The following is a 12176-nucleotide window of genomic DNA, read 5'->3' on the forward strand; positions in this document are numbered from 1 at the left end:
CAAGGGCACTTTAATTCATTTAAATTTGACATTTCACTCGTTTTCTTCAAAAACTTACCTTTTAATCCTGAAAGCTGATCCAGCAATTCCCCCGGCCATCGGAAGCCTCATCTTATGTCAGAAATGATGAATCTTGCTTCCTCCAATCACGGCTGTCCCCCCCGGGGGGATCATGGCCTGATGCAACGCCGTGATTGTAGGAAGACGGATTCGTCATTTAGGACTCGCGAAGAGGGCTTGCGACGGACCGAGGAAGCGCTGCAGAGGCTGTCAGGATTAAAAGGTACGTTTTTGAAGAAAAGGAGTGAAATGTCAATTTTGATTAATTAAAGTGCCCTTGTTTTTAATAGGTTTATTAAAAACCGGGCACTAATTCATCCAAATTGACCTTCACTTTAATGTGGTTTCCAACCAGAGGTGTCACAAGTGTCCCAAGCATAGATCCTGTACTCAGTCACATTCCTTCTTAAAGAGACACAAAACCAATTTTTTTCTTTCATGATTCAGATAGAAAATGCAACTTTCTAATTTACTCCTATTATACATTTTTATTTGTTCTCTTGCTATCTTTGTTTCAAAAAGCAGGAATGTAAGCATAGGAGCCGGACCATTTTTGGTTCAGAACCTGGGTAGCACCTGTTGAGTGTTGTCTAAATGTAGCCACCAATCAGCAAGTGATACCCAGGCGCTGAACCAAAAAATGGTAAATAATTAATAAAACTAGAATGCCTGCCGATTTAGAAGATAAAATCCTTTAAGCAAATTATACAATTAAATACCACATGAGTGCAATATAAAATTTGCATCTTATGTTGAAATCAAATCTAAAATAAAATCACATGGACAAAGTAATTGGCATTTTAAAGTTAGCATTTAAGTAGTTTTCTGTAACATCTATCTCTTTTGTATTTTCTTTTAAGGGTGCTGACCAAAAACTTGGTTATAACAATGTAGATGATTTTAGTTATACATTTTGAAAGCACTAAATACGTTTGTTTGTGGTGATACGTTTGTTATGTATTTTACTTCTGTTTTCATACTCTTTTAGGTGTGATGTCCAAAAACTGTGTGCCATCCTTCAGCGCAGGCACAAAACAACTGTGTCCGGGGACAGAAACAGTGGCATGGAGGGGGAACTCTTACAGAGCAAATATCCCTTGACCACTAAGAGCAGGAGCACCAAAACCTCTGTAGATGAAGTACCTGACAGTAACGTTCGCATTGAATGTAGACCACATCATAGGCTTCCCCCGGAGGGGGGGGCAGTCAAAAGTAGAGGGGGCCTTTTTACACAAATGCCAAAGACCTACAAATGGAAGAATACATTTACATACTACGTAAAGAACTCACAGAATTCCTTATGGGCCACAATATCTTATACTAGCACTTAAGACAACAACTCTTTATAAAATGAGCTAATTGTGGTGTCTGACTTATCTTGTCTGCTTATAAAAAAAACATAGGTGCCTCAATAAAAGACCTCTATGAAAATCAGCCAGTGGACCTTTGCAGGAAGGGCATCTAAGGCTGCAGACTCTACTGACAGTCTTTGAACATGCTATTGTCACTTTCCTTGTGCATCCTTCTGTATCATAAGAAGTTATACTGATAAAAGTACAGCAAAGGGCAGATTTAAAAGAAAGAACATGCTAACATCAAAATAATAATTATTATAAGTTTTCCTTAAAAAAAAATTAGTTACCTTAAACTGATTTAATTGTATATACTACTCAAATGCAGGTAAAACTGCTGCAACTGTTAAACTGCTGTTTTGGCTGAGTGGGGCAATTATACAGCCCCTATCTCCTTCCCTGTTTGATCTAAAGCACTGGATTTCAAGCCTTTTCTCAAGCCCCCCCCCCCCCCCAGCCCCAACAGGGCAGATTTTCAGGATTACCTGGGGGTGAGAGTAGGTAAAATAACCATGTTTATTAATCAGCTGATTATTTCACCTGTGCTCTAGTTCAGATATCTTCAAAATATGGCCTGTTAGGGAGGTCCGAGGACAGGTTTGAAAACCAGTGATCTAGAGATACAAACAACCCTTTATTTGAAAAGGGAGAAACCCCTATTAGATGATCATCAGGTCAAATGATCCCCAACTGGCCACCAGATAATTTTCACTGGGATTTATTACAGAGAACCTCTCTGACTCTGATTTAATTAAAGGGGGATGAGTAATCTTATTTTAAAGAGGGGATTGCTCACTTTTAAATGAGTAGTTACATACCCATATATTCTACAGGTGATCATCATGGTGATGTGATCACTTGCCCCATCTAAGTACCAGGGCAGTATCTGATGAGGTGATGGGGAGTTTACCCTCACATATAATAAGTAGGGTCATGAAGTCCAATTTTAAAAAGACTGGAGGCAAGAAGTCCAATTTTAAAAAGACTGGAGGCAATTACCTGCCTAATGTAGATACCTATGGGGAGGAGCCACTATCTCATAGAGACAACATACAACACATACACACAAACACATAATATTGGCTGCCAGTGATAGCCAGTATTCCAACGGGGGTTCATTCAAGTTGTGTTAGTTACTGGTACTGGCATCCAAAGGGTTAAATGACAGTTTTGTCTGTTTTCAGCAGAAACCAAAGGATTAATCTATATTACAAATGTTACTACTGGCACCCATGTGGTTAGTATGTGTGCGTGTTACTAGAAGTTTACACATATTGTGCTTATTCCCTGGTTTATGGTAGCATACACAATGTGTAGATTAAACCATTGTCTGTCTGTCTGAAATTATAGAACAGTAATTTAATTATAAACAAGATGCATGCGATGATCCCTTAGCTATTTCCAACATATTCTGGTGCTGACTGCATGCCCCTCAACACACAAATAACCCCTTGGAGTCAGCACCACACAGAGACTTATATAGACAGTAGGCACACACAAATACATAGGGCCAGTGGAGTGGAGCGGTATTTAATGCTCCTGCATTAACTCCACTAGAAGTAAGGTTTTTGTGCACAGCGGGTAGTGCTCGTATTACAAGTTGAAACTAAAAAGTGTTCGCTTACCCGATGTGCGCAAAAAGCCAAAGTAAGAATATCACAATTGCATTAACATATTCCCCTATAGAAGCCAATGAAGCAAATAAAACACCCTACTCACAAGCAAACCCGACTGCATATTCTCAAGTGCACTAACCTGACATGAAAATATGAAAATCTCACATTCCAATGTTCTTCACATAGCAGAATATGTTCTATTTATTCATAAATACATATCTTTACATATATCTGATGGTATTTTGGTACAATATCTATCTATAAACATATTCTGCTATGTGCAGAACATTGGAATGTGAAATATTTACAGTAAATTTACAGTAAATACAGTATAACACTATTAAATATGAATATTGCATGAATATGCTTTTTCATTTTCTTGACTGTAACGTCTACAAACAAGGTTAATAATCTATGTTCTAGATGTGTACATATTTACATTCTTCTACCTCTAAAGAAAATATACTTCTGTGAACATAGATATTAAATATTTATATATGAAATTATTGAGATAGTGGAGAAATATGTATGTCGTAACACAATAAGCTGAAAGGGACACTGAACCCAAATTTTTTCTTTCGTGATTCAGATGGAGCATCTAAAATGGCAAAACTTAGACTATGGATTTAACTCCCTCTGTGATAAACACTTTTGATTGTTGATAAAATAAATTAATTTGTTTAAAAATAAAATGATCTAACAAAATAGAACCCTTTATATTTTCACTAGAATGTCCCTTTAAATTATAAAATGAATTAAATTACATTAAAGGGGCACTGAACCCAAATTTTCTCTTTTGTGATTCAGATAGAGCATGACATTTTAAGCAACTTTCTAATTTACTCCTATTATCAATTTTTCTTTGTTCTCTTGCTATCTTTATTTGAAGAAAAAAAAAAGGCATTTAAGCTTTTTTCTTGTTTCAGAACTCTGGACAGCACTTTTTTATTGGTGGATGAATGTATCCACCAATCAGCAACGACAACCCAGGTTGTTCACCAAAAATGGGCCAGCATCTAAACTTACATTCTTGCATTTCAAATAAAGATACCAAGAGAATAAAGAAAATTTGATAATAGGAGTAAATTAGAAAGTTGCTTAAAATGTCATGCTCTATCTGAATCACAAAAGAAAACATTTGGGTTCAGTGCCCCTTTAATGTAATTTAATTCATTTTATAATTTAAAGGGACATTCTAGTGAACATATAAAGGATTCTATTTTGTTAGATCATTTTATTTTTAAACAAATTAATTTATTTTATCAACAATCAAAAGTGTTTATCACAGAGGAAGTTAAATCCATAGTCTAAGTTTTGCCATTTTAGATGCTTTAGATGCCGTATCCTTATCTACAGCAGAATGGGGGCGTTACTGAAGTACAACTTTGACTATGTGTTTAACCCTTTAAAGAAGATAATCACATGCTAAACTAATATTTATTTGAAAACAGACTGCCGTAACAAAATACAATGTTGAATTTTTTCACTGCTATGTTTTTTTTAAGATATGGAATAAATGTATTTCTTGTGATAAGGGGAGTAAATAAAATAATTTAAAAAATTATATATATATATATATATATATATATATATATATATATATATATATATATATATATATATATATATATATATATATATATACACACACACAGTTGTGCTCATAAGTTTACATACCCTGGCAGAATTTATGATTTATTGGCCATTTTTCAGAGAATATGAATGATAACACAAAAATGTTTATTTCACTCATGGTTAGTGTTTTGCTGAAGCCATTTATTATCAATCAACTGTGTTTACTCTTTTTAAATCATAATGTCAACAGAAACTACCCAAATGACCCTGATCAAAAGTTTACATACCCTGGTGATTTTGGCCTGATAACATGCACACAAGTTGACACAAAGGGGTTTGAATGGCTATTAAAGGTAATCATCCTCACCTGTGATCTGTTTGCTTGTAATTAGTGTGTGTGTATAAAAGGTCAATGAGTTTCTGGACTCCTGACAGACCCTTGCATCTTTCATCCAGTGCTGCACTGTTGTTTCTGGATTCTGAGTTATGGGGAAAGCAAAAGAATTGTCAAAGGTAGTTGAACTGTATAAAACAGTAAAGGGATATAAAAAGATATCCAAGGAATTGAGAATGCAAATCAGCAGTGTTCAAACTCTAATCAAGAAGTGGAAAATGAGGGGTTCTGTTTGATAACATACTGCATTCATCTTGCCATCAATTCTGACCAAATTTCCTGTGCCTTTGTAGCTCACACATCCCCAAAACATCAGCGATTCACCTACGTGTTTCACAGTAAGAATGGTGTACCTTTCATCATAGGCCTTGTTGACTCCTCTCCAAATGTAGTTTTTATGGTTGTGGCCAAAAAGCTCAATATTGGTCTCATTACTCCAAATTACTTTGTGCCAGAAGGTTTAAGGCTTGTCTCTGTGCTGTTTGGCGTATTGTAAGCGGGATACTTTGTGGCATTTGCATAGTAATAGTTTTCTTCTGGCGACTCGACCATGCAGCCCATCTTTTTTCAAGTGCCTCCTTATTTTGCATCTTGAAACAGCCACACCATATGTTTTCAGAGAGTCCTGTATTTCACCTGAAGTTATTTGTGGGTTTGTCTTTGCATCCCGAACAATTTTCCTAGCAGTTGTGGCTGCAATTTTAGTTGGTCTACCTGACCGTGATTTGGTTTCAACAGAACCCCTCATTTTCCATTTCTTGATTAGAGTTTGAACACTGCTGATTTGCATTCTCAATTCCTTGGATATCATTTTATATCCCTTTCCTGCTTTATACAGTTCAACTACCTTTTTCCGCAGATCCTTTGACAATTCTTTTGCTTTCCCCATGACTTAGAATCCAGAATCGTCAGTGTAGCACTGGATGAAAGATGCAAGGGTCTATCAGGAGTCCAGAAACTCATTGACCTTTTATACACACACACTAATTACAAGCAAACAGATCAAAGGTGAGGATGGTTACCTTTAATAGCCATTCAAACCATTTGTGTCAACTTGTGTGCATGTTATCAGGCCAAAATCACCAGGGTATGTAAACGTTTGATCAGGGTCATTTGGGTAGTTTCTGTTGACATTATGATTTAAAAAGAGTAAACACAGTTGATTGATAATAAATGGCTTCAGCCAAACACTAACCATGAGTGAAAGAAAAGTTTTTGTGTTATCATTCATATTCTCTGAAAAATGGCTAAGAAATCATCAATTCTGCCAGGGTATGTAAACTTTTGAGCACAACTGTATACACTCATGCACACACATATACATATATATGTGTGTGTGTGACAGGAGCACAGGTTACAGGTTGGTTCAAAATAATATTTTTTTTTGACAGTAATGCCTTCATCTGTCTTCGACTTTTATGAAAATAATTCAACCCCAGTTTGAATTATTAAAGGGACAGTCTACACCAGAATGTTTAGTGTTTAAAAAAGATAGACCCCTTTATTACCCATTCCCCAATTTTGCATAACTAACACAGTTATATTAATACACTTTTTTACCTCCGTGATAACCTTGCATCTAAGCCTCTGCAGACTACCCCCGTATTTCAGTTATTTTGACAGGCTTGCATTTTAGCCAATCAGTGCTGAATCCTAGGCAAATCCATGGGCGTTAGCACAATGTTATCTATATGGCACACATGAACTAACGCCCTCTTGTTGTGAAAAAAATAAAAATTCATTCAAGGACTAAGAAATTAGCATATGAGCCTACCTAGATTCAGCTTTCAACTAAGAATACCAAGAGAACAAAGCAAAATTGATGATAAAAGTAAATTGGAAAGTTGTTTAAAATTACATGCCCTATCTGAATCATGAAAGTATATTTTTGACTAGACTGTCCTTTTAAAGTTTTCATAAAAAATTGTTTTCTGTTTTTGCAAACATACAGTATATTGCCCTTCTCATATACCTTTAGTAAGTCTTACCAAATCTCAAATTGATATATGTGCATATAAAGCCGACTGAAATCATTACATGAAAAATGACATTGCTGGTATTGCTCACATTACTTTTTATTGCTAATAAAATAGTATGAGAAATACTTCCTTTATACGATATGTTAAGAGTTTGGGTAACATTATGGTTTGCAATTTGAGAGGCCATGATCATTTTTGGATTACAATTAAAATCAATTAACAATAATCTGGAGGCATTCAGCAGTGCCACCTAATTGTTAACCTGGACTGAAGTCAGATTTGTTTACATTCCCATAAATGGGCTCTTGAATAAATAAAATATACTCTAGGTATTTAGTTCTGTTTCCATCACTGCATAAACTAAAAAACAATGCAAGTTTCTCTTCCTTTATTTACAAATTTACAGTTCTGTTTCTTGTAGAGAGGATGGAAATTATCTTTATTACCAAAGTCATCTAGAAAAACAGATAAAGCAATTCTGACAACATTCTCATTTACAACCTGTTACTAGCTATTGGTTGAGTATATAGCCTGTAATTTATGATGTATCCCTTCATAAAAATAAACTTAGTATTACTTTACTATAGCGTTGGACTGAGATACTGAAGTGACAGTTACATTGTTATTGTACCGAGTACATTGACAATGATTTCAGGAAAAAACAATAAATAGAGTGAACCAAGAGCATCTTTTGCACGTGTTCAACAATTGATGTCAATGTTCGCCTTATGCTTCTGACAATTTATACTTTTTTTTTTGTTTTTGCTTTTAATGAAATAAATGATGTGGGGTAACGTGAGTTATAGTCAAACAATTGAAATAATTCCAAATGGTGCAATGGCAAAATATCACATGACAGAATGTAGATGGTTTAATAATCAATGGACAAAATGAAGCATCTCGATAACCAGATCCATAATATAACCTTGTAATGAACTTTGTGCTGTCAGTAAATCCGGCTTCCTCCAGCCTTGCCTCTTATTTTTAGACTACACTGAAACTGCTTAGTTTCAAAATTTCTTCCCTAACCGCACAGATTCGTACAAATCTCTAATATACTGAATTCACCGGTAATCACATCCCTGTAACTTAAAGGTAAACAGCAGCAGAAAGGAAACATTAGCAACAGCAGCTAGATGTATCAACCGGATGTATAGCAGAAAAGTATTACCAAGAAAATAGTTATAAGTGGGTGGTGATAAAACACAATATCAAGTTTCTTTCAGAGGGGATAATCATGCAAACATGACTGCTGAGACCTATGTACATTACCAGATATCTGCAATGTAGGGTCTTCCTGGGCTCTCTGCTTAAAATGCACCGATTGCTGCTCTGCACTAGATGACATGGCAGTACAAGTGATCATGCATGGCAATACATAAAGCAGAAGAAAATGCCAAGGATCTGACAATCCTGACTATTAGACTGTCATAGCCACACCCATCCACAAGAGCACAGACACCCAGCAAGTCTCTGCACTGTTGTCACTTACTGGCTGCGAGGATGGGAGCTCTGCAAGATGCACGATGCTATTCCAGATGTTGTTTTACTGTGTGATTGTCCCAGGCACCGGTTCCTCTCCCTTGTTTTCCAGACTCTCACAGGGACGAGCAAAGAAAAAAAAACTTCAGACTTCCCCTCTATCCGGAAACCTTCCAGTGATGCAACAGTTCCCACATGTGGCCTTATTCTGCTCTGCTGCAGTGTGAGAGCCTGATGTGGTGAACTGTGCTACTGCTTCAATTACATTTCCCTAACAGAATTTTATATTCATTATGGTAACATGTAATATACATTGTTTAATAAACCACACATTTTGTTTTAAGGAGGAAACAAATCTCCATGCAGGCTGTTCCAACCACAAAATATTTTTCTTATTAGAGTTAAAATTTGTGTATATATTTTAATCATAAATGTATATTTTCTTTAAACACATAATAAAAGTAATGCTCATGACCTGCATACCACTGATGATTCTAAGTGGAAACTGCCACCAATTCAATCAGCAGCAATAGATCCACAACTCAGCTGTGTGTCTAGCGCTGCTGATTGGATCAGCAGCAGCTTCCACTTAGGACCAGCAGTGCTCTGCGGGTCATAAGCGTTACTTCTATTATATGTTTAATCCATTTGGCAGCTGAAATGTATGCATCATTAACTATGCATTGTGCAGGGCTAACTCAGCTCTTGTAGGAGACACTCACTGAGTTTGGCGCATGATAGATTTCAAATCACTTACAATTCACCTGAATTTATTGAATAGAACCAATAGTATTAAAGGGTCACTCAAAAAATGAGATACTCTTATTTGTTAGATTGTAAGATTATAATGGCACATTTAAAGGGACAGTAAACACCTTATAATTTTAAGACATTTCTTTTGTGTTGCTATCGAATAACCTATCATAATGTTTTTAAACAAATTAACATATTTGAATGTAATTATTTTCCTATAGCCAAACTCCTAAATTGTATTCTCTATCTGAATCATGAAATAAAAATGTTGTGTTTCCTTTAAACATGCACTTCTAACTCTTACATACACTTTTTTTTTCTTCATGCAAAAAATATTTTATCATGTTTAAATAGTGCTCTTTGATGCCCATAGTTTAGGGTGACATTTGCTGGCTATGCAAGTATTTCAAGGACACCAACGTTTAGATTTAAACCAAACCCTCTAGGTGCACAGTGTGACATAGTGGTTGCATGGGTTACGTTATCAAACATTTAGAAAGTGTAATTATAATTGCTTGTAAAATACTCAGTAGCTTTTTGAATACAGCTGCATTTTATTAAAGTGATTAACAGCTGCATAAGAAGTGCTTGAGCTGTATTACTGGTTCTTGCTATGCTTATCAATTCTTAATGAATCAGATTCCAGTAAAGGTGTATCTATGCTAATATTAGGTGTATGTTTAGGCCTAGGCTAGGGAGGGGCAGTTCCATATTATTAAATATTGACAACTGATTTCCCAGTGCTTAGGGCAGCACTCCTGGGCGATAGTAAATGTCACAAACCAGTCTCTGCTTAGTATGGCTGTAAGTATTCACTGTTACTAGAATCCTGATTTCTATAACAAATACTGCAGTCATAGAGACCTTTTTCCATGCTGTTATATAATGCCCATCTGGCTTCTGGAAGATTAGTTCAGCTAAAGAGATTTGTTACACACAGGAGGATGACCAGATGAATATTTTGTAAGTTTATTTATTTATTTTGTAAATGTCATTGAATTAAACACTACTCCTAAATGATCATTTTACTTAACCCTTTCCTTCCAATATGATCTCAAACAAACCTATCTCATAGTGGACACCTAAGTCATGCTCTGAAATATGTCACAAATACTTTATTAATTAGGAGGAAGGTCTAGATTACAAGTGGAGCACAATCAATAGCACAGGGTGTGTTATATTTTGCACAATTTTGTGCAAATAATAACTTACAATCTGGTATTACATTACAGAAGATGGTTAAAGGGATATGAAACCCACATTTTTTCTTTTATGATTCAGATAGATCATGCAGTTTTAAACAACTTTGTAATTTACTTCTATCATCACATTTTCTTTGTTCTCTTGGAATCCTTTGAGTGTACACACATCTGGAGAACTATATGGCAACAGCTTTGCAAGAATGTTATCCATTTGCAAGAGCACTAGATGGCAGCACTATTAAACAACTTCTGCAACTCACTTCCTCTTTCGGTTTGTCACAATGGACTGACTCTGCCATCACAAAGATGGTCAATCCCTTGACCTGATCTTTAGCTATCGATGCACTATTTCAAACTTCACAAACTCTCCTTTTCCTCTTTCTGACCACCATCTCCTCACTTGCAACATTTCATCCCTCCCTACAACTCTCCCTCCTTCTACTCCTCACACCAAACTTCACAGAAGCATTATGTCATTAGATCAGCAACAGCTTGCTAATTACCTCGAACCTCTCCTCTCATCCATCTCCTCCTCCTGCCCTGACCAATCTATCTGCCACTATAATTCCACCCTTAGATCGGTCCTTGACAATCTGGCCCCTCTTACCATTGCTCGGAAATCACACACTCTTCCTCCTCCCTGGCATACTCCTCTGACACGGTACCTACGCAGATGTTCCCATACTGCTGAGGGGCACTGGAGAAAATCTCAGAGTTCAGCTGATTTCCTTCATTACAAGTTCATTTTGAATTCCTACTATTCTGCCCTTAATCTCTATAAGCAACATTACTTCTCTACTCTTATCTCTAATCTTTCTTCAAACCCAAAACGACTGTTCTCCACTTTCAATATTCTTCTCTGCCCACCCCCACCCCCTAATACAACTTCTCTGTCAGCTCAAGACTTTGCCAGCCACTTCAATAACAAAATCGACTCCATCAGAAATGAAATCAGCTCTCAACATAGTTCCATTCTCTCACCCCCTCAAACGCTAGCAATCAACCACAACCCACATAGCCATAAATTTAGCTCTTTCTCCCCTGTTACTGAGGAAGAAGTTTCAACACTTATACTGAGCTCTCACCTCACTACCTGTCCTCTTGACCCGATCCCCTCAAAGCTGCTCCCCTCCCTCTCTTCTACCCTTACCCCTATACTCACACACATTTTCAAACTCTCCCTCAGCACCGGTATATTTCCCTCATCTCTGAAACATGCACTGGTCACATCTATCCTCAAAAAAACTTGATCCAACCTCCCCATCCAACTACTGCCCTATTTCCCTAATCCTCTTGTCTCAAAGCTTCTCGAAAAGCTAGTATATGCACGCCTATCCCATTTCCTTACATTAAACTCCCTCCTCGACCCACTGAAATCTGGATTTTGTCCCCATCACTCCACAGAGACAGACAAACCCGTACCTTTAGTGTAGCCTTCTCTGGGGCCTACTCTGCCCGTCACCACTTTCTGTTGGGGCACCGCAAGGCTCTGTCCTCGGTCCACTTCCATTCTCAATCTACACGTCATCATTAGGTTCCCTAATAAAGTCCCACAGGTTCCAATATCATTTGTATGCAGACGACACCCAAATCTACGTCTCTACACCAGACCTATCTCCTTCCTTGCTAACCCATTTCACTAACTGTCTATTTCACATCTCTTCCTGGATGTCCTCTCACTACCTCAAGCTAAATCTCTCCAAAACTGAGCTCCTTATTTTCCCCCCCGATCTCTCTATAACTGTTGACAACTCCATCATTAC

General features: G+C 36.8%; 1 protein-coding gene across 2 annotated transcripts in view; it reads right to left on the minus strand.

Annotated features, from left to right (window-relative positions):
- Window positions 1-8601, minus strand: part of WIPF1 (WAS/WASL interacting protein family member 1) — a 189245-nt gene extending 180644 nt beyond the window's left edge. The window contains exon 1 of one of the 2 annotated variants that reach the window (XM_053698466.1): window positions 8469-8601. The gene's annotated coding sequence lies outside the window, so the exon portion shown is untranslated. Of the gene's footprint in view, window positions 1-8248; window positions 8410-8468 lie in introns of those variants that run through there. The other variant, XM_053698464.1, reaches the window with a different exon arrangement.
- Between the last annotated feature and the right edge of the window lie 3575 nt (window positions 8602-12176).

Source organism: Bombina bombina, chromosome 1 (genome assembly GCF_027579735.1).
Source record: "Bombina bombina isolate aBomBom1 chromosome 1, aBomBom1.pri, whole genome shotgun sequence".
NCBI lineage: Eukaryota > Metazoa > Chordata > Amphibia > Anura > Bombinatoridae > Bombina > Bombina bombina.